This window comes from Mesoplodon densirostris, chromosome 11 (genome assembly GCF_025265405.1).
Source record: "Mesoplodon densirostris isolate mMesDen1 chromosome 11, mMesDen1 primary haplotype, whole genome shotgun sequence".
Lineage (NCBI taxonomy): Eukaryota > Metazoa > Chordata > Mammalia > Artiodactyla > Ziphiidae > Mesoplodon > Mesoplodon densirostris.
In genome coordinates, this window is record NC_082671.1 from 79,311,705 (window position 1) to 79,339,568 (window position 27,864).

Sequence of the window (27,864 nt, forward strand, 5' to 3'; positions counted from 1 at the left end):
AAACTAATGGGTGGATGCCACCAGAGCAGTTGTTAAATATTTTGAATATCATCCCTGGCCCCAAGCATGGGCAAAGCAAGGGGTACTCTCTGGGAAACTTTTCCAAGGATGACAGAAAAGCTCCTTTCTCCATCCACTTGCTAATGCTTAAAACCAGACAAAACCTTTACTGCAATTAGAAAAGATTCCTACAATTTATTCATTTATTCCTTCATCATTGCTATTGTCTGAATGTTTGTGTTCCCCCAAAATTCATGTGTTGAAATCCAAACCCTCAAGTTGATGGTTTTAGAGGATGGGCCCTTTGGGAGGTGATTAGGTCATGAAGGCAGCATCCTCAAGAATAGGATTAGTGTCCTTATAAAAGAAGTTCCTCCTACCATGTGAGGACACATGAGAAGATGAGAAGGTGCCACCGATGAACCAGAAAGCAGGGCTTCCTCAGACACAGAATCAGCCAGCATCTTGATCTTGAACTTCCCAGCCTCTAGAACTGTAAGAAATAAATTTCTGTTGTTTATAGGTCACTGAGTCTATGGTATTCTGTTATAGCAGGCTGAACAAACAAAGACAATTCAATATCTGAGACACTCCTATTATGTGCCAGGTACCTGATTAGGCTCTGAACAAACAGCAGAATACAAGGAGAAGAGAGTGAGAATAGAAATAGAGAGAAAGAGAAGGAGAGGGAGAAAAAGAAAGACAGATACAGACAGAGAGACAGAGAGAGGCAGAGAGAGACTGGAACTTGTCACCTATGATTGAACATGCAAGCACTTGAGGAATGTTCAAGACTCATTTATTCAGCACCAGTTATTAGCCCTAACAATGCAGCAGGCTCTGTTCTAGGTGCAGGGAAACCACAGGGAATGAGACCAGGACCCTCCATGCCTGGAGTTTCCTTTCTCATGGAGAGAGACAAACAATAAACATGGACCACTTGTACTGATAATACAGTAACTGAAGAGAGTGAAGCAAGAACAGGGAGGGGAACTGATGTTCAGCCTGTCCAGGGATGGCTGTTTTATTATGATAAAGATGATCTTGTATCCATCTTCAATATTTCAGCTACTATTTAGTAACAAACTATTAACTGGTAGTGCCTATAATGTGACCGTATCAGTCCCGGGAAATGTGTAACAGTAATTTGTAGCCTGTGAGTAGTAGTACAAACTATTCATAGCCTTCCCAGTTATCTCAAGACATGATGCAAAGGTTTCAGTAATAAATTGTGTCTATTAACTTTCTAAGATTCATGAAGAGTTGGTGAGTGCCTGAATTTCTGATGCCTCTGAATCATCGTTTTGAACCATAGTCGTTATTAATCATATCAACTGCACTGAACACTGAAAGTACAGAAAAAACTGAGCCGAAAGGATGTTGGACCCCAGATACTCTTTGTAAGTAGTCCTTTCTCCTTATGAAATTATTTATGTCACTTGCTTGTCTTATCACTTCATTTTTTTTTTAAAGTAGGACAAAAAGTGTCTGTCTAATGGAAAGGTCTTGTTACTTTGGTTCTACTTAATCAGGAAGTTGTTGTAATTCAGATATAAGCAATCTTCTTTTTCCAAAATTTGAGGTGAACCTCCTCTACTTTTCTGATGAAGGCCGGTCAGGACTATTGCTCAAAATCTGGCAAGCCATAGAATGAGCCTTCTTTAAAACTGTTGAAAATCCCGGGGTCAGCTCCAGAAAATGTTGGGCAGAGAATCCCATTGTCATCTTTGAGTTTCAATATTGAGAAGGCTCACTTCAGTGCCTCTTAATTTTAGCTTTCATAACATTGGCACTACCAAAGGGTTCCCATCTCAGTTGATAATCCTAGTATTTTTTGCTTCTCTTTGGTTATAATGCCCTGGCTTGAGAGGGGAGCTTGAGGAAGAGGGGCAGCTTGGTGCTCCTGACTATGAACTTGATTTGATCCATATCCATTAAAGAGAAACTTTAAGTGTCAGGGCTTCCAAAGCAGATTTCCTGTTCAAACAGCATTGGCTGCCATGTCTTTAGACAGCCTGATGGGTAGAGCATAGATGAACTCATTAACTGTCTGGGACTGTGCTGGATTCTTCTCTTTCATAAATGTTCCTTGGCTACAGGTAAAGAACACTACTAAGCAAGGCAAGGTCTATGAGAACTAATTTTAAGCCGACAGACTTCCTGCGTCCTAAAAAACCTTTGATTTTGGCAGTCTGTAGGAAATGGAGATTTCCTTTCAAGACCATCAAACTTGGGATGGATATTCTCTTTCTTGACAGCTACGTACTTTGAGCCACTGGGAAAGTGTACTTGCTCACTCAGATGGATACAATATTCTATTTTTGCATTGTGCAGAGACATGATCTATAACCCAACTGGAAGTGTATTTTTTTAAATTACCTGTTTCCTTTTATAAATATTGGAACATTCAATAAATAGTTTTTGAATGCCGAATCTATGAAAGCACTAATTCTAGACCAAAAGTTCTCAAACATTTTGGTCTCAGGATCCCCTTACACTCTTAAAAAATTTTGAAGACCCCAAAGAGATTTTGTTTATGTGGGTAGTATCTATCAATATTTATCAATTTCTAAATTAAGACTAAGACATTTAAAAAATTGATTGATTGATTTTAAGTCAATAATTGCATTACATATTAATAAAAATAACATTGATAAATTTTATAAAAGAGCTCCATTTTTCAAAACAATAAAAAAAACTAGTGAGAAAAGTGAAATTGTTTCAAAGGGAACCCTCTTGCTCCTTTGGTGGGAATGTAAATTGATACAGCCACTATGGAGAACACTATGGAGGTTCCTTAAAAAACTAAAAAGAGAACTACCATATGCCCCAGCAATCCCACTACTAGGCATATATATGGAGAAAACCATAATTCAAAAAGATACGTGCACCCCTATGTTCACAGCAGCACTATTTACAATAGCCAAGACATGGATGCAACCTAAATGCCCATCAACAGATGAATGCATAAAGAAGATGTGGTACATATATACAATGGAATATTATGCAGCCATAGAAAGGAACAAAACTGGGTCATTTGTACAGATGTGGATGGACCTAGAGACTGTCATACAGAGTGAAGCATGTCAGAAAGAAAAAGACAAATATCATATATTAACACATATATGCGGAATCTAGAAAAATGGTACAGATGAACTTGTTTTCAAGGCAGAAATAGAGACCCAGATGCAGAGAACAAACGTATGGACACCAAGGGGGCATAGGGGGAGTGGGATGAATTGGGAGATTGGGATTGACATATATACACCAATATGTATAACATAGATAACTAATGAGAACCTGCTGTATAGTACAGGGAACTCTACTCTGTGCTCTGTGGTGACTTAAATGGGAAGGAAATCCAAAAAAGAGGGGATATATGTATACATAGAGCTGACTCACTTTGCTGTACAGTAGAAACTAGCACAACATTGTAAAACAACTATACCCCAATAAAAAAAGAAAAAAAAAGAATGGAGAAAAAACAAGTGACATTGGTTCACATTTTTGTGAATTTCTTTAGTATCTGGCTTTGTCTGACAGTTCTGTCTTTGCACTCTGCATTCAATCTGTTGTGATATGTGTTTTGGTTAAAGTATATTTAAAAAATCTGTTTCTCGGGCTTCCCTGGTGGCGCAGTGGTTGGGAGTCCGCTTGCTGATGCAGAGGACACGGGTTTGTGCCGCGGTCCGGGAAGATCCCGCATGCCGCGGAGCGGCTGGGCCCGTGAACCATGACTGCTGAGCCTGCGCTCCGCAACGGGAGAGGCCACAGCAGTGAGAGTCCCGTGCACCGCAAAAAAAAAAAAAAAATCTGTTTCTCATATACTTACTTAACTAGAAAAGGGAAAGTGATTTGATAGCCTTTTTGGATAACTGTGGATAATCTTTGATGCTAAAATAAAATTTAATTAGTAGTGAGTTCTTAAAAGTTAGCAGCAATGAGGATTTTGAAACCATATCAATTAATTTTTCATACTCTATTACGTTAAAATCCATTGGTCTATCTTGCACTCAGAATGGTTCCTTTTACCATGCGTAATTTTGTAACTTCATGCATTGTTCACTATGAAAATGATAGTTTCCTGAGTTATTCAGGTAGTCTAAAAGTTGATACATTGCATCACACTATATATGCTATATTTTTAAAAATCACATATTTGTTAATATCACCAATTTCATCAGAAAAAATCTTTAAGTAGTGGGAAGCTGTCAAAATGATGATGACAGATGCAAGTTTTCCAAAATTCTAATTTTCACTTGAAATTTTGAATTTTATCATGGGCAACTATACTGTCATCTGTTTTCCTTGCAGTGGCATTTTAATTCATTTTTGAGAAAATGTCTGTCGGGTACTCAGATATAAATAACCATAGTTTGACTGTTGGTCGTTCTTTCAAGTAACAATGGTGTTTCATGAAAACTGCAGCTAGTATAGCTCATACCAAACAAGCACACAAATGCTTTTCTTCAACACAAAGTTTCTTTGTCACTCAAGGGGAATACTTCATGGTTGCTTTCTTTCCATCACATAAAATATTAAAAGGATGTGTACTCAAGGGTCACAATTTTGAAACAATAATTTTTATTGCTTCATCAAGGACATTCTTTAATGAAACTGGCATTTCCCCCCCACTCTAAGGACATTAAAGCGAGGAACACAATGAGTAGTTGTACAGTTTGATGCCACTGCTTGATTCATGCTAGGGAGTCAGCAGCTTTACCCACCATTGTTTTCATATAATCATTGCAAAATGTTGACATAATGAAAAAGACATGTAATGTCTAAGTATCATTATGAAAACAGTTTCATTGGTGGTTCATGGACCACGCTTTGAGAACTACTGTTCAAAGTACTGAGAATATTCATAAAGTTCCTGCTATCATGGGAATTACATTTTTCTGGAGGCCAAGCCTTGAGGGAGAAGATAATACACAAGTAAATGCATAAGCTAATGTCAGAGAATTAAGTGCTAATATGGACATATAGCAGAACAGTGTGCTAGAGGAGAAAGACTAGAACAAAAGGATTACCTTATATTGGATGGTCAGGGTAGGCACCTTTGAGGGGATGACCCTGTAGCTGAGCCCTGAAAGACAAGAAAGAGCCAGTCATATAATGATCTGGAGGAAGAAATTTCCAGACAGAGGGAAGAGGTAGCACAAAGCTCTGATGGGATTGGGTTTGGTGGGTTCAAGGAAGGCAAAGGAGGCCAGTGTGACTGAAGCTAGCAAATGCGGTGCCTAATGGCAGGGGATGTGAATATAGAGGTCACATCCATTCATAGGCCCACCTGCCAAGTGGCATATTGGTGTGCTGACAGACCATGGAATTTGCATTCATGTTATGGTTCTGTTATTTGCTAGTAGGGTGACCTTAGTCAAGTTAGAGTCGTTAGGTTGGGTTTCCCAGGAACCAGGCTCTGAGGTGGAGATTTGCATGCAGGATGTTAACTGGGGAGGCCCTGGGGATCCACACCTAAGAGAAATGAGAGAAGGAGAACTGGGAAGAGGCAACAGAGGCTCAGGAACTGTGATGAAGTTGTTACAGTAGGTTCAGAAACTGTGAATCTGGGCTAGCCCTTCAGGGATGTCCCGAATCAAGGCAAGGGGATGAAGCTTTGTACCCTTTTCTTGACAAGTCAGTAGATGTGGGCTATCCTGGGAGGCAGATCTGCCTTTGTGCAAGACAACTCCCTTTCCTGGGGAGGGACTCAGTGTTGACCCATCAGCAGCCTGCATTTTGGCAGGAGGAAGGGGGTGTCTTGGTGCTAAGGGGAATCTGGGTGGCACACTGCAACATCCACTACACTTGGCTTCTCTGAGTTTTCGTGTCCTTATCTATAAACTGGAGATAAAAACCAGAATAATGGAGTGACTCAAATAGGATAATGTATAAGAAAGGATTTTATTGACAACGTGATTATGCAAATGGGGGTTGTTGATGTTACAGGGAATTTATGTGACTTTAGTGTTTCTGCCATGAATCCTTTACGATATTTGAACCTACTTGCAATAGTTGTGTCATGTAGGAATTTATCTTCTGAATAGCTGGACTTTCTGAGATAACATTATTTTAACAAGCCAGCAGGTGAACTGCTCTAGATCATTCCTGAATGTCAAAATGTAAATCATGTTTAGTTTTTTTTCCATAGATACCCCTATATATAGCCTTTTCTAGTTGATTAAAAATCATATTTATCACCTCTTGTTTTTCTCCTCTAGGGACTGTTGTCATGAATTACTGGATCATATTCTCATGTTAGTAGATAAGAAATTTGCCCGGTTCTCACCGGTAATTATTCTTTTCATTCTTTATTGTCTTGCTAATAAATTTGGTAAAACTAGGCTAGGGATTTCTTACAGGAAAAGAAAAGATTCCATGATAAATAAGTTTGGGCAGCAGCTGTTTAAGCAGTTTACTTACTGCAAAACTTCTTGGGGCCTTTAATAAGGTAATACATTGTGATCCCTAAGTATGGAATATTGTATGAGGCATAAGACAATGTACAGTGAAAGAAAGCATAGATTTTTCTCCTAATAACTAGAATTCTGAAAAGCTGACTTTGAGTCATTTTGGTTAAAATTGAATATAATGATTATAGGGCTTCAATGAATCTCAAAGTTCACCTGTCATCTAGTTCATCCACATGTCTACCCACCCTTATGTTATAGATGTTCAAACAAAGGCAAATTCAAGAGTTTAGTACAGTGAGGTAATTCTATTTCCAGGAAGTAATTTCTAGAGAAACATACTAGGCTGAGCATGATCCAATATTCAGCCCATCACACTGTCAGGCCCATCATCACCTCTTGGTCCAGGCAAATCACACTCCTATGTGGTTGCTGGACTGTGCGGAGGGACAACAATTTCACTTTCAGTTTATTATTTGGCTCCTCTCAACACACCAAGCAGAAGTTTAAATTTTATTTCAAGATGTGAATTGTAAAAACAAATTTTATTCCAATCAAAGCCTAGTCAATTCTAGTTTCTTAAGAAAATACTTGGCTGTTGGCAACCAGGACCTGGATGCAAGGCTCAGACATGGTGTGGACAGGGCCTGGGATTAAGACCTTATGATTAAATAATGGGTGAGAGGAAGAAGTGGAATTTGAAGGGAAAGTAGAGCAAATGTGAAAGAAAAGCAGGTATCACTTGATTTCAGGCTATTGGAAAAGCAAGTGTAGATGCTTGTGTTAACTCTTGTTTGCTCACTAGAATACTGGACTGAATTATCTTAGATCATTTAATGCCGATTTTAAAATTTAGCAATGGTAAGTGTGCATCATGGTTGATGCACATGTGAGGAGATGGGATAAGAGAAGACTTTTTTGGTGCTATGGCTCATAAAATTAGCCATGCATGTGCTGTCCTTTTCTGAAGAGTGGGGAATACCAGACTAGGAACCAGAGACCTGAGTTGAAGTCTTGGTTTTGTCATGGATTCACTGACATTGTCTCTTGGGCAAGTCACTTCATTACTCTGGACCTCTGTGTCCTCTTCAATCCCAGGTTGAGGCTGAAGTGGATGAGGTAACTTCCAGCTACATCATTCCAGATTTCTTTGCCTCTTTGCCTCTTAAACATTTCTTAGGTTCTTACACATTGACCCACTTCCCCATTTCTTGTAGGATCAAGGTCAAAGCTCTTCAACTGCTGTTCAAGGCCCTCTAGCTTCTGACTCTAGCCTCCTTTGTCAGCCTCATCTTTTAAGCTAACTTATTCTTCCAGTGATGTGTCTGCTTTCCTGCTACCTATTCAGGTTCAGTTCACATGTAAGGCCAGCCCAAAGTACTACCTCCCTACTGAGTCCTCCTGGACTACCTTTTCTGGGAAAGATCTCCACCCCTCTATTGCTGATGGCCATTGCTGTGTCTTTGGCCCTACCTGCTTACTGTAGAGTGCTCTTGGTTCTTTTTTCCCATATAAATGTTTATCTCCACAAATATACTGGCAAGATCCAATGGGAATTTTTTTTTTTAACTCATGACCTGGTAATGAAGAGAACATAGTGGAAGTTTGTTAACTAATGCTTTTTGATTGATTGATGATTTTGAAGATTTCTTATTGTTTTTGGCAATGGTGATGAATGAATTCACACATTCTAACTTGGGCCAATGGAATGGTGACAAACAACGCAGCTGATGTGGGCCTCTTTAGATTCCTACTCTCGATAATTATACTACCATCTCCTTATCATATCTAAATGTTCTGTGCATTCTCATAATATTCACCAGTGCTTCATGAACATAATTTCATTCACACCTTACAATCACCCTCTGCAGTAAGAACTATTTGGTGATTAGAAAGTCGTGTCAAAGACATGTTTAAGTCACTTGCCCTTGGTCGTACAGCTAGCCTATGTAACAAAGATGAAATTTGAATGAAGACCTTCTGAACTCAGGGTCAAAGTTCTTTCCTGGAGTGGTCAGGAAGGACATACAATAAGAATAAGAAAGCATTATAAATTGTGCTTCATACACAATATGCTATAGAAAGTCTACTTAGAATGTTCTCATTTACAGAATTTCTTTTTAGTATCTGACTGCGCTGGGCTAAAGGAGAGCTCCTCATCTCACGGGTCCACTGTGGACAGAGAATGAGTTACAACATGGAAAAGTATGGGTCGCTACTTTAGAAAGCCTAAGAGAAACTATGGAAGAAATGCTGTTAACTTCAGTCTGTAAGAATTGGTGTGGAAGGGACTAGCGATTATTAGAAGTGTGGTAGGACTGTACCTGAAAGCTACTGATTTTAGGAGACTTGGTATTGTGGCAGGAGAAGCAGCATAATGATGCCCTGCAGTAAGTGATCAGGCCAAAGAAAGATCAATGACTGTCAATGTGACCTGGGGCAGGTCACTTAACATCTCTAAGCTTATTTTCTCTATCTGTGAATGGATACAGCAGTATGTGCTTCACACGTTTGTTGAAAGGATTAAATGGTATAATTCATTTATGGAACACATATTTGTTGAGTGCTTATTATAGATCTTTAGATCTTGGGGATTCAACAGGTAACAAATTAGACAAAAATCTTTGCTCCCAGAGATTGTCCAGCAGAGACAAACAATAAATAAAATATTAAGCGAACTGTATAATATATTAGACATTGATAAATGCTAGGGTGAAACGTTAGGCGAGGAAGTGGAGGAGAGGGTGCTGTTAGGTGAGGATGGGTCAGAGAAGGTCTCTTTAAGAAGATCAAATAGGGCCTCCCTGGTGGCGCAGTGGTTAAGAGTCCGCCTGCCGATGCAGGGGATACGGGTTCGTGCCCCGGTCTGGGAGGATCCCATATGCCGCGGAGCGGCTGGGCCCGTGAGCCATGGCCGCTGGGCCTGCGCATCCGGAGCCTGTGCTCCACAACGGGAGAGGCCACAACAGTGAGAGGCCCACATACCGCAAAAAGAAAAAAAAAAAAAAAAAGAAGATCAAATAGGAGCAAATCTAGAGTGTATAAGGGAGCAAGCTATGTAGATAAGCAAAGAAAAAGTAAGAGGCAGAAATGACCCTGAGACAGAAATGTGTCCAAGGAAGAGCAAGGAGGCCACGGTGGCTGAACAGAGGGGATACAAGGAAAGAGTAGTAGGTGATAAGGATAGAATCAGGGCTTACACGTTACCATGAGGACTTGGGCTTTTAATTTACTGAGTGAGGTGTGAAGCCTTTGGAAGGTTCTGAGCAGAGCAGTGACATGATCTGACCTAGGTCTGAACAGCATGACTTTGGCTGCTGTGTTGAGAACAGACTGAGAGAGTAAGGGAGAAAGCAGGGAGGCCACTGGGAGATTGTGACAATAATCCCAGCCAGAGATGGGGAAGAGCCTCAGAGCAGCCAGTCTGAAAAGTAACACAGTTTCTCCCACTGTACTGTGTGGGCACCTCTTAAGTACCCCCCTAGTTCTCCTGTGCACCAGGGCATACTGAGCAGCTGTGGAGACAGGCTTCCCTTGCTGTTAGGTTGGGGCCAGACATGGAACCCCAAATGCCAACCCCCATAGGCCAAATACAGAAAATTCTCTGAGGTAGCTAGCCGCTGTCAAGATATGCTGGTGACTTCAGAGGCATCATCCAAAACAGGGAAGTTTCCCTTCACCATGTGAAGGGACCACACCCAGAGGGATGCCAACTCAAGTCTTTCTCTAGTGCAGGATGTGGGAGGGCCTTCTGTTTGTTTTAGCAATCAAGCAGATCACATTATAGGTTAGGTCAGATTTCAGTTTCCCTTAGGATCAGGTTGGCACTGGCATCACTGATGTAGTACATCCTAGGAAGTCCTAGCCTGTTCTCTCTTGGGAGCATGGTTACCAAAACCACGGAAGAAAACAACATGTGCAAGACAGTTTCCACTGTAATGAAATTCTCGTTACATAGACTTGCCTCCTCTGCTATTTAGAGGCTGGTGGAAAGGGCTTTTTAATGAAATTACTGTTTAAAATGTTTCAGATTACGTTAAACAAGCATTGGTGGATGACTGGCTCCCTTCCACACGGACCAGCCATCTGATCTGACCAAGACGTTCCATGCTTTCAGCTGGACATATCTTGCATGAGGTCTTCGACATGGCAGCTATGTAGTTGGCTTTGCCAACCCCGACAGAAAAGCCAGGCAAGCTTTCCCCATGTTCTGATGCTAAAGCACTTCATTTAGGGATTTGGTGAGCAATCCAGCCTGCCCCAGGTTATCTCAGACCTAGCAACCCATAACCATGCAAAAACACAGAGGTTCCCCCAGAGACCTTCTGCAGCAGTTCCATGGCCAAGTGCATTTTTGGCACCTGGAAACACAGCCTTCTACTGGAAAAGTTTGCTTGCTACCCACCTTCTAAAAGCTAAGAAATAGGGCCAAGGTTGCAGAGAGCCTGTACCCATTGAAAAGCAGCCATCTCAACTCTCTTCCAAAGGGGTAAATGTCCAGGAACTGAAGTTCATACAGCACAGCCACTAGTCTGCCTTTCCTTTGGGAGTCATCAGTCTCCTACATCACTTTAAATAGTTCCCATGTTGACTGGAGCTCTGTAGCCTGTGTAGGACAGGGTGAAGAATGCAGCTCCCTTTCTAGTACAGAAGCTCTTAAGGGAAACGACCTGGGTTGCTTTTGTGTCCATGAATGTGGTCGGAGAAATCCAGAGAGATGGCATTACTCTGTTATTCATGCAGTAGAAGCAAGATAGTGGTAGCTATAGTGACAGCAGCTGCAGGATCTGGAGGCTCAATCTAGACAATATTTATTTCTTCTTCCCATGGAATTGTACCACAATTAAAGACCATAACTAAACTCATTTTCAATTCCAGTTTCTGGAATTCACCAGCCTTCAGAAGTATTATTCTCTAATATGCAGAACTAAAGCATGTACCCCTCCCGATGTTGCTCTCTACTCCTGGCTTCCATACTGAGACTCCTCACACAAAGTATGCCACATCTTTTCTTCTATATGAACCTCTCTTCTGTGCAGATTATGTGACTAAGGTTTTCAGTGTTTCCAAATCAAAGCCCTTGGCAGAGGTTTGATATTTTTCCAGGATAGCTGTTACATATTAGCTTTGCAAATGCAGACACTCTGCTGAGAGCAGGCATGCCTATCTGTCCAAACTCAATTCCCATTCTGAGTCTACCATTTTAGAATAAAAGTGGATTGTGGGCTAGCCGGGAGGGAGTCCGGGAAAACTCTGGAGCTGCCGAAGAGGCAAGAGACTTTTTCTTCCCTCTTGGTTTCCTGGTGCGCGAGGAGAGGGGATTAAGAGCGCTGCTTAAAGGGGCTCCACAGACGGGCGCGAGTCGCAACTGAAAGCGCGGAGCCCAGTGACGGGCGTGGGACGCTGGGGCTGCTGCTGCTGCCGCCGCCAAGAAGCCTGTGTGCGAGCGCAGGTCACTGTCCACGCCGCCCTTCCGGGAACCTGTGCAGCCCGCCACTGCCGGGGTCCCGGGATCCAGGGGCGGCTTCCCTGGGAGAACGCACGGCGCGCCTCGGGCTGGTGCAACGTCACGCTGACCTCTGCTGCTGCAGGCTCGCCCCGCACTCCGTGCCCCTCCCTCCCGCCCGGCCTGAGTGAGCAAGAGTCCCCGAAGAGGCTGCTCCTTTAACCCTGTCCTGTCTGAGCAAAGAACAGACGCCCTCCGGCGACCTACACGCAGAGGCGGGGCCAAATCCAAAGCTGAGACCCAGGAGCTGTGAGAACAAAGAAGAGAAAGGGAAACCTCTCCCAGCAGCCTCAGAAGCAGCGGATTAAAGCTCCACAATCAATTTGATGTACCATGCATCTGTGGAATACATGAATAGACAACAAATCATCCCAAATTGAGGAGCCAGGAGTCAGTGCTGTGCCTCTGAGGTGGGAGAGCCAACTTCAGGACACTGGTCCACAAGAGACCTCCCAGCTCCACATAATATCAAACGGCGAAAATCTTCCAGAGATCTCCATCTCAACACCAGCACCCAGCTTCACAACGACCAGCAAGCTACAGTGCTGGACACCCTATGCCAAACAACTAGCAAGACAGGAACACAACGCCACCCATTAGCAGAGAGGTGGCCTAAAATCATAAAACGTCCGCAGACACCCCAAAACACACCACCAGACGTGGACCTGCCCACCAGAAAGACAAGATCCAGCCTCATCCACCAGAACACAGGCACTAGTCCCCTCCACCAGGAAGCCTACACAACCCACTAAACCAACCTTAGCCACTGGGGACAGACACCAAAAACAACGGGAACTACGAACCTGCAGCCTGCAAAAAGCAGACCCCAAACACAGTAACATAAGCAAAATGAGAAGACAGAAAAACACACAGCAGGAGAAGGAGCAAGATAAAAACCCACCAGACCTAACAAATGAAGAGGTACTAGGCAGTCTACCTGAAAAAGAATTCAGAATAATGATGGTAAAGATGATCCAAGATTCTATTTCCAAGATCCAAAATCTTGGAAATAGAATAGACAAAATGCAAGAAACAGTTAACAAGGACCTAGAAGAACTAAAGATGAATCAAGCATCGATTAAAAACACAATAAATGAAATAAAAAATACTCTAGATGGGATCAATAGCAGAATAACTGAGGCAGAAGAACGGATAAGTGAGGTGGAAGATAAAATAGTGGAAATAACTGCTGCAGAGCAAAATAAAGAAAAAAAGAATGAAAAGAACAGAGGACAGTCTCAGAGACCTCTGGGACAACATTAAATGCACCAACATTCGAATTATAGGGGTTCCAGAAGAAGAAGAGAAAAAGAAAGGGACTGAGAAAATATTTGAAGAGATTATAGTTGAAAACTTCCCTAATATGGGAAAGGAAATAGTTAATCAAGTCCAGGAGGCACAGAGAGTCCCATACAGAATAAATCCAAGGAGAAATACGCCAAGACACATATTAATCAAACTGTCAAAAATTAAACACAAAGAAATCATATTGAAAGCAGCAAGGGAAAAACAACAAATAACACACAAGGGAATCCCCATCAGGATAAGAGCTGATCTCTCAGCAGAACCTCTACAAGCCAGAAGGGAGTGGCAGGACATAATTAAAGGGATGAAGGAGAAAAACCTGCAACCAAGATTACTCTACCCAGCAAGGATCTCATTCAGATTTGATGGAGAAATTAAAACCTTTACAGATAAGCAAAAGCTGAGAGAGTTCAGCACCACCAAACCAGCTTTACAACAAATGCTAAAGGAACTTCTCTAGGCAAGAAACACAACAGAAGGAAAAGACCTACAATAACGAACCCAAAACAATTAAGAAAATGGGAATAGGAACATACATATCGATAATTACCTTAAATGTAAATGGACTAAATGCTCCCACCAAAAGACACAGATTGGCTGAGTGGATACAAAAACAAGACCCATATATATGCTGTCTACAAGAGACCCACTTCAGACCTAGAGACACATACAGACTGAAAGTAAGGGGATGGAAAAAGATATTCCATGCAAATGGAAACCAAAAGAAAGCTGGAGTAGCAATTCTCATATCAGACAAAATAGACTTTAAAATAAAGACTACTAGAACAGACAAAGAAGGACACTACATAATGATCAAGGGATCGATCCAAGAAGAAGATATAACAATTGTAAATATTTATGCACCCAACATAGGAGCACCTCAATACATAAGGCAAATACTAACAGGCATAAAAGGAGAAATCGACAGTAACACAATCATAGTAGGGGACTTTAACACCCCACTTTCACCAATGGACAGATCATCCAAAATGAAAATAAATAAGGAAACACAAGCTTTAAATGATACATTAAACAAGATGGACTTAATTGATATTTATAGGACATTCCATCCAAAAACAACAGAATACACATTTTTCTCAAGTGCTCATGGAACATTCTCCAGGATAGATCATATCTTGGGTCACAAATCAAGCCTTGGTAAATTTAAGAAAATTGAAATTGTATCAAGTATCTTTTCTGACCACAATGCTATGAGACTAGATATCAATTACAGGAAAAGATCTGTAAAAAATACAAACACATGGAGGCTAAACAATACACTACTTAATAACGAAGTGATCACTGAACAAATCAAAGGGGAAATTAAAAAATACCTAGAAACAAATGACAGTGGAGATACGACGACGCAAAACCTATGGGATGCAGCAAAAGCAGTTCTAAGGGGGAAGTTTATAGCAATACAATCCCACCTTAAGAAACAGGAAACATCTCGAATAAACAACCTAACCTTGCACCTAAAGCAATTAGAGAAAGAAGAACAAAAACATCCCAAAGTTAGCAGAAGGAAAGAAATAATAAAAATCAGATCAGAAATAAATGAAAAAGAAATGAAGGAAACGATAGCAAAGATCAATAAAACTAAAAGCTGGTTCTTTGAGAAGATAAACAAAATTGATAAACCATTAGCCAGACTCATCAAGAAAAAAAGGGAGAAGACTCAAATCAATAGAATTAGAAATGAAAAAGGAGAAGTAACAACTGACACTGCAGAAATACAAAAGATCATGAGAGATTACTATAAGCAACTCTATGCCAATAAAGTGGACAACCTGGAAGAAATGGACAAATTCTTAGAAATGCACAACCTGCCAAGACTGAATCAGGAAGAAATAGAAAATATGAACAGACCAATCACAAGCACTGAAATTGAAACTGTGATCAAAAATCTTCCAACAAACAAAAGCCCAGGACCAGATGGCTTCACAGGTGAATTCTATCAAGCATTTAGAGAAGAGCTAACACCTATCCTTCTCAAACTCTTCCAAAATATAGCAGAGGGAGGAACACTCCCAAACTCATTCTACGAGGCCACCATCACCTTGATACCAAAACCAGACAAGGATGTCACAAAGAAAGAAAACTACAGGCCAATATCACTGATGAACATAGATGCAAAAATCCTCAACAAAATACTAGCAAACAGAATCCAACAGCACATTAAAAGGATCATACACCATGATCAAGTGGGGTTTATTCCAGGAATGCAAGGATTCTTCAATATACGCAAATCAATCAACGTGATACACCATATTAACAAATTGAAGGAGAAAAACCATATGATCATCTCAATAGATGCAGAGAAAGCTTTCGACAAAATTCAACATCCATTTATGACAAAAACCTTTCAGAAAGTAGGCATAGAGGGAACTTTCCTCAACATAATAAAGGCCATATATGACAAACCCACAGCCAGCATCGTCCTCAATGGTGAAAAACTGAAACCATTTCCACTAAGATCAGGAACAAGACAAGGCTGCCCACTCTCACCACTCTTATTCAACATAGTTTTGGAAGTTTTAGCCACAGCAATCAGAGAAGAAAAGGAAATAAAAGGAATCCAAATTGGAAAAGAAGAAGTAAAGCTGTCACTGTTTGCAGATGACATGATACTATACATAGAGAATCCTAAAGATGCTACCAGAAAACTACTAGAGCTAATCAATGAATTTGGTAAAGTTGCAGGATACAAAATTAATGCACAGAAATCTTTGGCATTCCTATATACTAATGATGAAAAATCTGAAAGTGAAATCAAGGAAACACTTCCATTTACCATTGCAACAAATAGAATAAAATATCTAGGAATAAACCTACCTAAGGAGACAAAAGACCTGTATGCAGAAAATTATAAGACACTGATGAAAGAAATTAAAGATGATACAAATAGATGGAGAGATGTACCATGTTCTTGGATTGGAAGAATCAACATTGTGAAAATGACTCTACTACCCAAAGCAATCTACAGATTCAATGCAATCCCTATCAAACTACCACTGGCATTTTTCACAGAACTAGAGCAAAAAATTTCACAATTTGTATGGAAACACAAAAGACCCCGAATAGCCAAAGCAATCTTGAGAACGAAAAATGGAGCTGGAGGAATCAGGCTCCCTGACTTCAGACTATACTACAAAGCTACAGTAATCAAGACAGTATGGTACTGGCACAAAAACAGAAAGATAGATCAATGGAACAGGATAGAAAGCCCAGAGATAAACCCACGGACATATGGTCACCTTATCTTTGATAAAGGAGGCAGGAATGTACAGTGGAAAAAGGACAGTCTCTTCAATAAGTGGTGCTGGGAAAACTGGATAGGGACATGTAAAAGTATGAGATTAGATCACTCCCTAACACCATACACAAAAATAAGCTCAAAATGGATTAAAGACCTAAATGTAAGGCCAGAAACTATCAAACTCTTAGAGGAAAACATAGGCAGAACACTCTATGACATAAATCACAGCAAGATCCTTTTTGACCCACCTCCTAGAGAAATGGAAATAAAGACAAAAATAAACACATGGGACCTAATGAAACTTCAAAGCTTTTGCACAGCAAAGGAAACCATAATCAAGACCAAAAGACAACCCTCAGAATGGTAGAAAATATTTGCAAATGAAGCAACTGACAAAGGATTAATCTCCAAAATTTATAAGCAGCTCATGCAGCTCAATAACAAAAAAACAAACAACCCAATCCAAAAATGGGCAGAAGACCTAAACAGACATTTCTCCACAGAAGATATACAGACTGCCAACAGACACATGAAAGGATGCTCAACATCTTTACTCATTAGAGAAATGCAAATCAAAACTACAATGAGATATCATCTCACACCAGTCAGAATGGCCATCATCAAAAAATCTAGAAACAATAAATGCTGGAGAGGGTGTGGAGAAAAGGGAACACTCTTGCACTGCTGGTGGGAATGTGAATTGGTACAGCCACTATGGAGAATGGTATGGAGGTTCCTTAAAAAACTACAAATAGAACTACCATATGACCCAGCAATCCCACTACTGGGCATATACCCTGAGAAAACCATAATTCAAAAAGAGACATGTACCAAAATGTTCATAGCAGCCGTATTTACAATAGCCCGGAGATGGAAACAACCTAAGTGTCCATCATCGGATGAATGGATAAAGAAGATGTGGCACATATATACAATGGAATATTACTCAGCCATAAAAAGAAACGAAATTGAGCTATTTGTAATGAGGTGGATGGACCTAGAGTCTGTCATACAGAGTGAAGTAAGTCAGAAAGAGAAAGACAAATACTGTATGCTGACATGTATATATGGAATTTAAGAAAAAAAAATGTCATGAAGAACATAGGGGTAAGTCAGGAATAAAGACACAGACCTACTAGAGAATGGACTGGAGGATATGGGGAGGGGGAAGGGTAAGCTGTGACAAAGTGAAAGAGCGGCATGGACATATATACACTACCAAACATAAGGTAGATAGCTAGTGGGAAGCAGCCGCATAGCACAGGGAGATCAGCTCGATGCTTTGTGACCGCCTGGAGGGTTGGGATAGGGAGGGTAGGAGGGAGACACAAAAGGGAGGGGATATGGGAACATATGTATATGTATAACTGATTAAATTTGTTATAAAGCAAAAAATAAAAAAATAAAAAAATAAAAAAATAAAAGTGGATTGTGTGGCTTCCCTGGTGGCACAGTGGTTGAGAGTCCAGCTGCCGATGCAGGGGACGCGGGTTCGTGCTCCGGTCCAGGAGGATCCCACATGCTGCGGAGTGGCTGGGCCCGTGAGCCATGGCCGCTGAGCCTGCACTTCCGGAGCCTGTGCTCCGCGGTGGGAGTGGCCACAGCAGTGAGAGGCCCACGTACTGCAAAAAAAAAAAAAAAAAAAAAGTGGATTGTGCTATGATGTCAGACAGACCTGCGTTTAAATCTTAGCTTCTCCAACTACTAAATGGGTTACTTTGATGGTTTTATGACCTTTCAGAAACTCCTCCCCTCTATCTTAGGGACAGTAATACCTACCATGATGAGCAGCATAAGTCAAGTGTTTTGTTCAATGAGTGGATAAATAGGTACTTTATAATAATAAACCTTATTATAACATCCAGCGGTGAGTGGCCTTTAAGAAATTCTTTAATAATCTTACAAAAATAAAAATGTGCTTCTGAAGCAGTACTTAAGTATGTCAAAAGTGATTACCAGAGTATTACATAAACCATATTAAATGACAAAAGTCTCTAGAAGATTAATAATGAAGAAACATAATTCAATAATAGAAACTAGTACCCAACGTAAGATGATTGATGAATTAATATCAACCTGGAAGCAAGTTTCTAGGACCATATGCCTGTCAATGATTTGGATGAAGATACAGAATGCATGTTTATCAAATCTGTAGATGGCAAGTGGCTAGGAGAGAGAATGAATATTTTAGGTAACAGAATCAGAATCAGCAAGCATCTTTACAGTTAAACTGATAGGCCAAGATGAAATATAGTAAAGATCAATGCAAGCTCTTGTACTTGGTTCCAAAAGAAAGAACAAGGTCCATCCATGTTGTTGCAAATGACAGGATAGCCTTCTTTCTCATGGCTGAGTAATATTCCATTGTTTATACATACACCACATCTTCTTTAGCCATTCATCTGTCTATGGATACTTAGGTTGTTTCCGTGTCTTGGCTATTGTGAATAATGCTGGAAAGAACATGAGGTGCAGATATCTCTTCGAGATCTTAATCTCATTTCCTTTTGATATATAATCAAAAGTGGCATTGCTGGATCAAATGGTAGTTCTATTTTTAATTTTTAGAGGAAACTCCATTCTGCTTTCTGTAGTGGCTGTACCAACTTACATTCCCACCAACAGTGCACAAGGGTTCCCTTTCTTTACATCTTTGCCAGCTTGTTATCTTTTGTCTTTTTGATGATAATCATTCTAACAGGTGTGAGATGATATCTTGTTGAGTTTTTTAATTTGCATTTTCTTTTTTTTATTTTTTAATTTTATTTTTATTAGTTTCTGCTTTATAACAAAGTGAATCAGTCATACATATACATCTGTTCCCACATCCCTTCCCTCATGCATCTCCCTCCCTTCCACCCTCCCCATCCCACCCCTCCAGGCGGTCACAAAGCACCGAGCTGATCTCCCTGTGCTCTGCAGCTGCTCCCACTATCTATCTACCTTACGTTTGGTAGTGTATATATGTCCATGCCTCTCTTTCACTTTGTTTCTTGATTATTTGTGATTTTGAGCACATTTTCATGTATTTCTTGGCCATTTGTGTGTCTTCTTTGGAGAAATAGCTATTTAAGTCCTTTGCCCATTTTAAAAATAGGATTATTATTATTATTATTGCTATTGAGTTGTATGAGTTCCTTATATATCTTGGATATTAACTTTTTATCAGACATATGATTTGAAAATATTTTCTCCCATTCCATAGGTTGCCTTTTTATTTTGCTGATTGTTTCTTTTGCTGTGCAGAAGCTTGTTTAGTTTGATGAGTCCCACTTCTTTACTTTTGCTTTTGTTGCTTGGGCCTTTGGTGTCATATGAAAGAGCCTTCTCCCTATATTTTCTTCTAGGAGTTTTGAAGTTTCAGGTCTTATGTTAAGTCTTTACTTATTTCTGAATAATTTTTGTGAATGGGGTAAGAAAGGGGTCCAATTTCATTCTTCTGCAAAAGAATAGCCAGTTTTCCCAGCACCATTTTTTGAAGAGACTATGCTTTTCCCACTGAGTATTCTTGGCTCCCTTGTCAAATATTAGTTGACTGTGTATGCCAGGATTTATTTCTGGGCTCTCGATTCTGTTCCATTGTTCTATGAGTCTATTTTTATGCCGATACCATAACGTTTTGATTCCTACAGCTTTGTAGTACAGTTCGAAATCAGGAAGTGACTCCTCCAGGCTTGTTCTTCTTTCTCAGGATTGCTTTGGCTATTTGGGGTCTCCTGTGGTTCCATACAAGTTTGTTTGTTTTTTTTTTTTTTTCGGCATGCGGGCCTCTCACAGGCTCTGTATGTGTAGGCTCAGCGGCCATGGCTCACGTGCCCAGCCCCTCCACAGCATGTGGGATCTTCCCGGACTGGGGCACAAACCTGTGTCCCCTGCATCGGCAGGCGGACTCTCAACCACTGCGCCACCAGGGAAGCCCCATACAAGTTTTAGGATTGTTTTTATATTTCTGTGAAAAATGTCATTGGAATTTTGATAGGGATTACACTGAGTCTATAGATGGCTTTAGATAGTATTGGCATTTGAACAATATTAATTCTTCTGATTCATGAACCCGAGATATCTTTCCATTGATTTGTGTCTTCTTAGTACAATTTGGCATATACTAAGTGAAATAAGTAAGAAAAACTGTATGATATCACTTACGTGGAATCTAAAAAAGCCAAACATAGAAACAGAGAGGAAATGGTGGTTTGTCAGGGGCTGGGGCATGGGAGGAAATGGGAAGATGTTGACCAAAGTGTACAGACTTCCAGTTATAAGAGGAATAAGTTCTGGGGATCTACTGCACATCATGATGAGTACAGTTAAAAATACTGTATTATATACTTGAAAGTTGCTAAGAGAGTAGATCTTAAATGTCTTCACCACATTAAAAAATGATAGTTATGTGAGGTGATGGGTTAGCTAACGTAATTCTGGTAATCATTCTGCCATATGTGTGTCATGTCAACCTGTCCATCTTAAACTTACACAATATTATACAACAGTTTTATCTCAATAGAGCTGGGGGGCAAGAAAAACATTCTCTACTGGAAAGAAAAAAGAATGAACAAGATGGGAAAGGATGTTATAACATAGGTGTGGATAAAAAAAATGCTTAAGGATCTTAAGGACCAGTGAACTCTTTAGAAATACATACAGTAGTTCAACTGTCCAGAAAGCTAATGAAAACACAGATTGTATTAGTAAAATCAGAACATAAATAATTACAGAATTTTATATGAAACTGGCTCCCCCAAACCTAAGTAGGCATGTAGACAAATCAGAGGCAAACACCTAGGATGGTAAATTAATTTTGCATAATATCATATGATTGAAAGTAATGGGAATGTTTGTTCTAATGAAGGCTGTGGTTGTAATTTTCAAATACTGTATATAGAGAAGGAATATGTATGGTGTTTCCCAAAATGGGGTAGTCATACCACCACCAATACATTAATAATACATTAATAATAATGTTAGTTAATAATACATTAATACAAATAATACATGTAATTAATAACATACTGATAATATAGTTAATATTTATTAGAAAAAATAGAAAACAATCATATCAAACCTACAATTTCATGGATATTATTGCTCAGTTTTGAGATTAAAATAGGTGTTTATTTACAATGAGTTGAAAGGAAAAGGATTAAGTTTATAATAGCATGAGCGTGTGGTATGACAAGTATCATAGGAGAAATATAGAAATAAGAATCATGTGGATAGCAGATCATATTTCTGGGTGACCCCAAGGGAGAAAGTGAAAACCAATGAGTAGAAGCTGCCTGAAGCAGATTTCAGCTCAACATATAGTAGACTTTCCAATCAGCTCATTCCAAATAGCTTACCCTAAATGTGAACAAGTTCACCAACCCATAGGCTAGAGGGTACTTGGTGGGGATGGAGTAGAGGAGATTAAACAGTCAAGTAAAGACTTGGACTAGGTGACTTTCAGGCCCCATTATTGTGTGACTGAGTTCTCCATCAACTTCACTCAGCACAGAGACTCCTGGCCTTTTGATGTTAAGGAAATCTGTTGTTTGCTTCACTTTATTTGGAAAATGTTGGGAGGACATCAAGACTGCATTATCAGAGATGCTCTGGGTTCCTAGTAGACTGGGGCTGGTAATGACTGCCTTCAGGGCATTAATTTCAGCTAATGGCCATGGCACCCATCTCCAGCTGTGACATATTAGGTGGAAGTCATCCCCTCATCCGTTCCCACTTAGTTTAGTCTGGAAAAGAAGACCGTGTTCCCCAATAATAAAAACGGGATCTGGGGAAAGAATGTAGCTTCCCCCTAAAGGGGAAGGAAACTGTGTGTTCTCAGGCCACTGGTTCCTCTACTATCTGTGTGTATAGGTTTGAAGCCCTGGGCAAGTTACTTAATATCTCTGAACTTCATTTTTTTTTCTCACCCTTAAAATGAGGTACATGATGTCATTTATCACAGAATAGGAGTTCATTAATTCATATGTATTCTTATCACCCCCTTTCTTTTCATCATGATTATATTTATGTAGCAAATGGAATTTTAGTAATAATGCTTCTAATTAATTTGTCCACTCATTAATTTGTTCAGCAGACATTTCTGAAGGTCATGAAACCAGGCACAGTGACAAGTAAGCACAGTGATATTCTCCATTCCAAAGACTAAAGGCCAAGATTGACAGCAATACTGTTGGTAAGTTGTTAAATTGTAATAACACTCTACATTTACCCCTGCCTTGTATGTCACAAAATACATTCACATAACATAATTTTGTTTAAATTTTCTCCCAAGTCCTGGGCTATAGCAAGCTCCAGGAAAGCAGACACCATATCTGTCTTGTTGATTACTATATTCCCCATCCCTCGCACAGAGTCTGGCACATAATGGGGACTCCATAGTATTAGTCAAAACAATAAAGGAAGGAATTGATGAATCAATGAAATAAGCCAAAAAGAGAGTCATCAGTAGCATCATTTTACAGTGTCACTGGCTTTGGTATTTATCAGCCACTGAGTAAAGGAGTAATTTCACCAAGTAAACCACTTGTGGGGGAGATGGCATCTTACCCTTCCATTTTCTTGGACACTTACAGCATATTAAGAACCAAGTAATGGGACTTCCCTGGTGGTGTAATGGTTAAGAATCCACCTGTCAATGCAAGGGACATGGGTTCAATCTCTGGTCCGGGAAGATCCCACATGCTGCGGAGCAACTAAGCCCATGTGCCACAACTACTGAGCCCACGTGCCACAACTATTGAAGCCCCTGTACTCTAGACCCCATGCTCCGCAACAAGAGGAGCCACCACAATGAGAAGCCCACACACCGCAACGAAGAGTAGCCTCCGCTTGCCGCAACTAGAGAAAGCCCACGTGCAGCAACCAAGACCTGGCACAGCCATAAACAAAAATAAATAAATAAATAAATAAATAGTATCTGGTTTAAAAAAAAAAAGAAAGAACCAAGTAATGCAAAAAAATGTAATCTGTAATAGCAGTGGTAGTAATAACAACAATAACAGCTAACATCTACGGAGTGCTTACCATAAGCCAGGCTTTGTTCTAGGAACTCCATGCGATCATGTTGACAACCCTCTTGGATGGTATTCGGCAATGTCTTTGCGGCTTATTGTATCTTCATCTGCTTCAGTGGAGTCTGCATTGTCCCCTTTTCACATCTCCCTTCAGTGGCAGAAATTATGAGCTCCTCAAAAGTATGCTCTTTGTCTTATTCAGATCTGCACTCCCAGCACCATGTTGTACATATAGCAGGTGTTCAATATGCCTTCGGTGAATAAATGAATGATCTAACTGAAGGTCAGAAATGGAAATGCTCAATGGAGCCTAGAGTCAGGAGAAAAATCTGAAGGGGACACTTGAACGAAGCCTTATTCAAACTTTGATCGACAGAGAGTGAGAATGACACTTTAGGAGAACTGTAAGAAGATTGCGTGTCTTGCCTAAAGACTTGGGTGGGATGTAGGGTGGGGTGGAGCTGGATGACCTCTTAGCCTCTTATGGGATCCTCCAGTCCTTGGTGCCATGGATCAGATACTTGGTTTCAGTCATCACCCTGTTCTTTTGCCCTTTTGTACCTTGGTCAGCTCTACTGGGTTACTATTGATTTCTATCTTTGCAAGCAAAGTAGAGTAATCAAACCCTATGAGGCAGATCTTCTTTCATCATAGGAGAGCTTAAGGTAAGAACTCTGTGTTCTTCCCACTAGCACTGGCTGATGTATGCTCTAGGAGCAGTTCTCCCAGGGGATAACATGGATTTGTGAGAAAACAAAACAGAAAAGGTTACAGTGCTCAAATATGTGTGAGAAGTAGAATTTCATCATTGCATAACTTCCCAGAGCCTTTACTATACAAGCCTTTATTAAACACTGATTCTCTAACGAGGGCTTGAGGAGCATGGTGTACAGAGAATTCCTAACTTTTTCACCATGGGCCTCAGGAGGGTATGTGGATGGAATATCACATAGGACTGGTACTTTACAGAACATGATATTCTATGGGAAGTACCATGTTAGACCTTTCATCAGGGAAGTATTTGTCTGTTTCTTAGAGTCCTTGGATACTTTTTAATTCATGGACCTTCTGAAAATACAAGAATGTTTCTTTCTCCTTACCTTCTCCAGTCTTCTTCCAGGGGTTTTGCCACGAACGCTCTCTGATCCCCACATCTGCCCATTTTGCACACTAGAGGGTAGCGTTGAGCCTATTTGGAATTTCACACACTTGGGACTGAGAAAAAGTATGATGAAATTGTCCTTCCTTTTCACATAAATCAGGGGGACTAAGTACCAGCAGCTGTTGCTCTGACTGTGAAAACCATCGTGATGGGCAGGATTTTGTTCAAAATCCCGAAATTCAAAAGTTCTCGAAAACCCCAGGCCAATTCTTCTCAGAAATTTCTCTGTCTGTACTTGCGTGCCTGGGAGGATCAAGTCTTCATCCGGGTTCTCTAGGGCTTTGTGAGTGAGGGCAAAATAATGACAGAGTATACAAAACTCACTAAATAAATAAAGATATTTCTCTCTTTTATCCTATCTGGAGTCTTACAAAGGTTGGAGTGAACTTGAAGCATGCAACAGAGATTAGTCACAGAGATGCTTCTTAGCCTTAATTTAGTTTCTGCATAAGGGCTGTGTCTTTCTCTTCCTATCACCAGTTCTAGCCTTCCCATCTTCTACTCAATCTTCAAGACTCACTTCGAACTCCATACCTCCTTAAAAATGTAAAACCTGAGGGAGTTGCCCCCTATGGACTCTTATACTTAGCCCTGGATTATTAGAATCTTAGTGTGACCTTTTAAGAGTTTTCATTTATGTTCTTTTTTTTTCCTATCAACATTATTGTAGGGCCTCCAGAATCTTAGCTATATATTACACTTGCCTATGTTCCCCTGTAAGGATTTAGAAGCTTGACTGAAAGAAAGAGACATCTGTTGAGTTCCTACCATGTAGCAGGCCCTGACCTAAGTGCTTTCATGCTTTAGCTCAATTAAGCTGTATTTTGACTGGCTGCAACATCTGTGCCCTTTTCACAGAGTTGTAGATCATCCAAAAAGGACATTTGAAATGGCAGAATGCACAGGGTGACCTTACATCCTGGTTTGCCTATGACAGTCCTGGTTTACATCTGTCGTCGGGCATAATCATTAATCATGTTTCCTTTCACTCTCAAAAGTATCCAGGCTTTGTCTAGAAATTCTATGATAAACAGGCTCCGGAGTCTGACATTTTGGGTTTGGATTCTGTCTCTGCCACTCACTAACTATGTGACTGCGGGCAAGTTACTTAACTTCCCTGGGCTTCACTTCCCTCCAGGTAGAAATTAGAGGTGCTAATGACTTCCTAATAGGGTTGTGATGAAGATCAAAGTTAATATAGTAATGTGTTTACATGAATGGCTGGCACATAGTAAACAACCAAAAAAGACAGTTATTATTGTCCAAATGGATTTGATCACGTGAGCAACCCCAGAAGGGCCCAAAGTGACCGCTGTGTGAAGTGACTCAGAAATGCGAGAGGAGCTAAGTAAGGTGTGAGCGCTGATTTAAGGAGAAGAAACATTATAGGCAGTGAGTGGTGCTTTATAGTAGAGGTTCTTAAAGCATCAAGCCTAGGCCAGCTGCCTCAGCATCCCTCGGGATTTTGTTAGAAGTGCAAATTTTCAGATCTTTTGAATCAGAAACTTTAGGAGTGGGGCCTGGTAATCTGTATGTTAACAAGTCCACCAGGTGATTATAATGTGTGCTAATTTTTAAGAACCTTAGTTCTTCTGAAAAGGAGAGGGGACAGCAGAGAAGCTTCAGCCAGCCACAGAACAACTTATTAAGCCAGGAAGGTTCCAGGTCAGTGAATCCCAGCACCCTCGTGCTGAAGGCAACCCTAGGAAGCTCTAGGCCAGATGTTGCAAACATAGACTCACAGTCTGAATGTGTATACTATTTTGTTTGGCCTGTTAAAAAAAATTTAGCCAGAAATTAAAAATCAGAGAAATTTATGTACAAATACAGATTTCTAGCATTCCTTACAAATTCAGAATATTTGGCGCCTCTGGGTGGCCTTCCCCTCCAGCCACAATTGAGTGCAGTGGAGAAGCAGCTGCCCCTTTAACCAGAGCAGGTAGCCTCCTTCTTCCCCTAATTCCCATCAGGTCAGCTGCACTTCTGTACTTGTTACCTGTCCTGTCCCTGTTCCCATTCACGACTTAGACACCGCCCCCTGCTTTTAGATGAGAAAGTGTAGGCCTGGAGAGTTTCCACGAGTTGTGTAAGTGTGTGACCCATTCTCTGGACACAGCATGTGTTTAGGGAGGGTGGTCTCTGATCTTCTGAACAGGGTCTTGAAAGAGGAAGAATGTGAGACCCCTGAAGGGCTGCTCTTGCTGAGGTTCTTAAACTGTCCTGTGTATCAGAATCAACTGGGCCGAAGATTTAAAATGTAGTTTTCCACAGTGGCCCCCTGCCCAGCCTGGTTTAATAGGGTTGGGTGGACTGGGCCCAGGAAACTGCATGTAAAAAAGTCTTCCTTTCTTCCTCCTCCTTTACCCCCATCCGGGTGATTCCGAAGCAGGTGGTCCAGGGAACATACTTTGGGAAACCCTGAGCGATGTGTAACATTCCATGTGGGATCTATACCTCCGGATGGAGTGGGGCGGGGTGGACGGAGGACAAGATCTCATCACAGGCTGTGTGCAGAGAAGAGGGCCAGAGACATGGGGGAAGTTGAGTGAAGAGATTTAAGAGTGGTAGGGTCAGATAAAGTTGGGTTCGAATAGTCTGACAAAGGTTTGGGTTTTTTTTTGAAATATATTTGACATATAACATTGTGTAAATTTAAGGTGTATGCATATTGATTTCATACATTTATATATTGTAATATGATTGCCATCGCAGCAATAATTAGTGCCTCTGTCACATCCCGTAGTTATCATTTCTTTTTAGCCAAACTTGTAAAAACAGAGAGTAAAATGGTAGCTACCAGGGGATGCAGGGTCGGGGGATAGGACAGATGTTGTTTAGGGGCACAAATTTGCCACAAGTAGTAAAAAAGTCCTGGAGATCTCATGCATGGTATAGTGAATATAGACAATAATATTGTATTATACTCATCAAACTTGCTAAGAGACTAGATCTGAATTATTCCAACCACTAAAAAAATGTAACCCATAAAAGGTAGCTGCCCCGAACCAGATAGCCTAGCCTTTGACAGAAAGTAAAGAGCGTGATGGTGGCAGAAAAAAAATATAAGGGTGAGATTTCATGGTGAGAGTCAGCAGCGATTTATCAGGGCTAAAGGGTGAGACCAAAAATGTCACCCTCTATGCCTCTTGCAGGATGTAAGGGTGTGTACCACCTACGTTCCTTTTGAAGGATACTTCGACCAT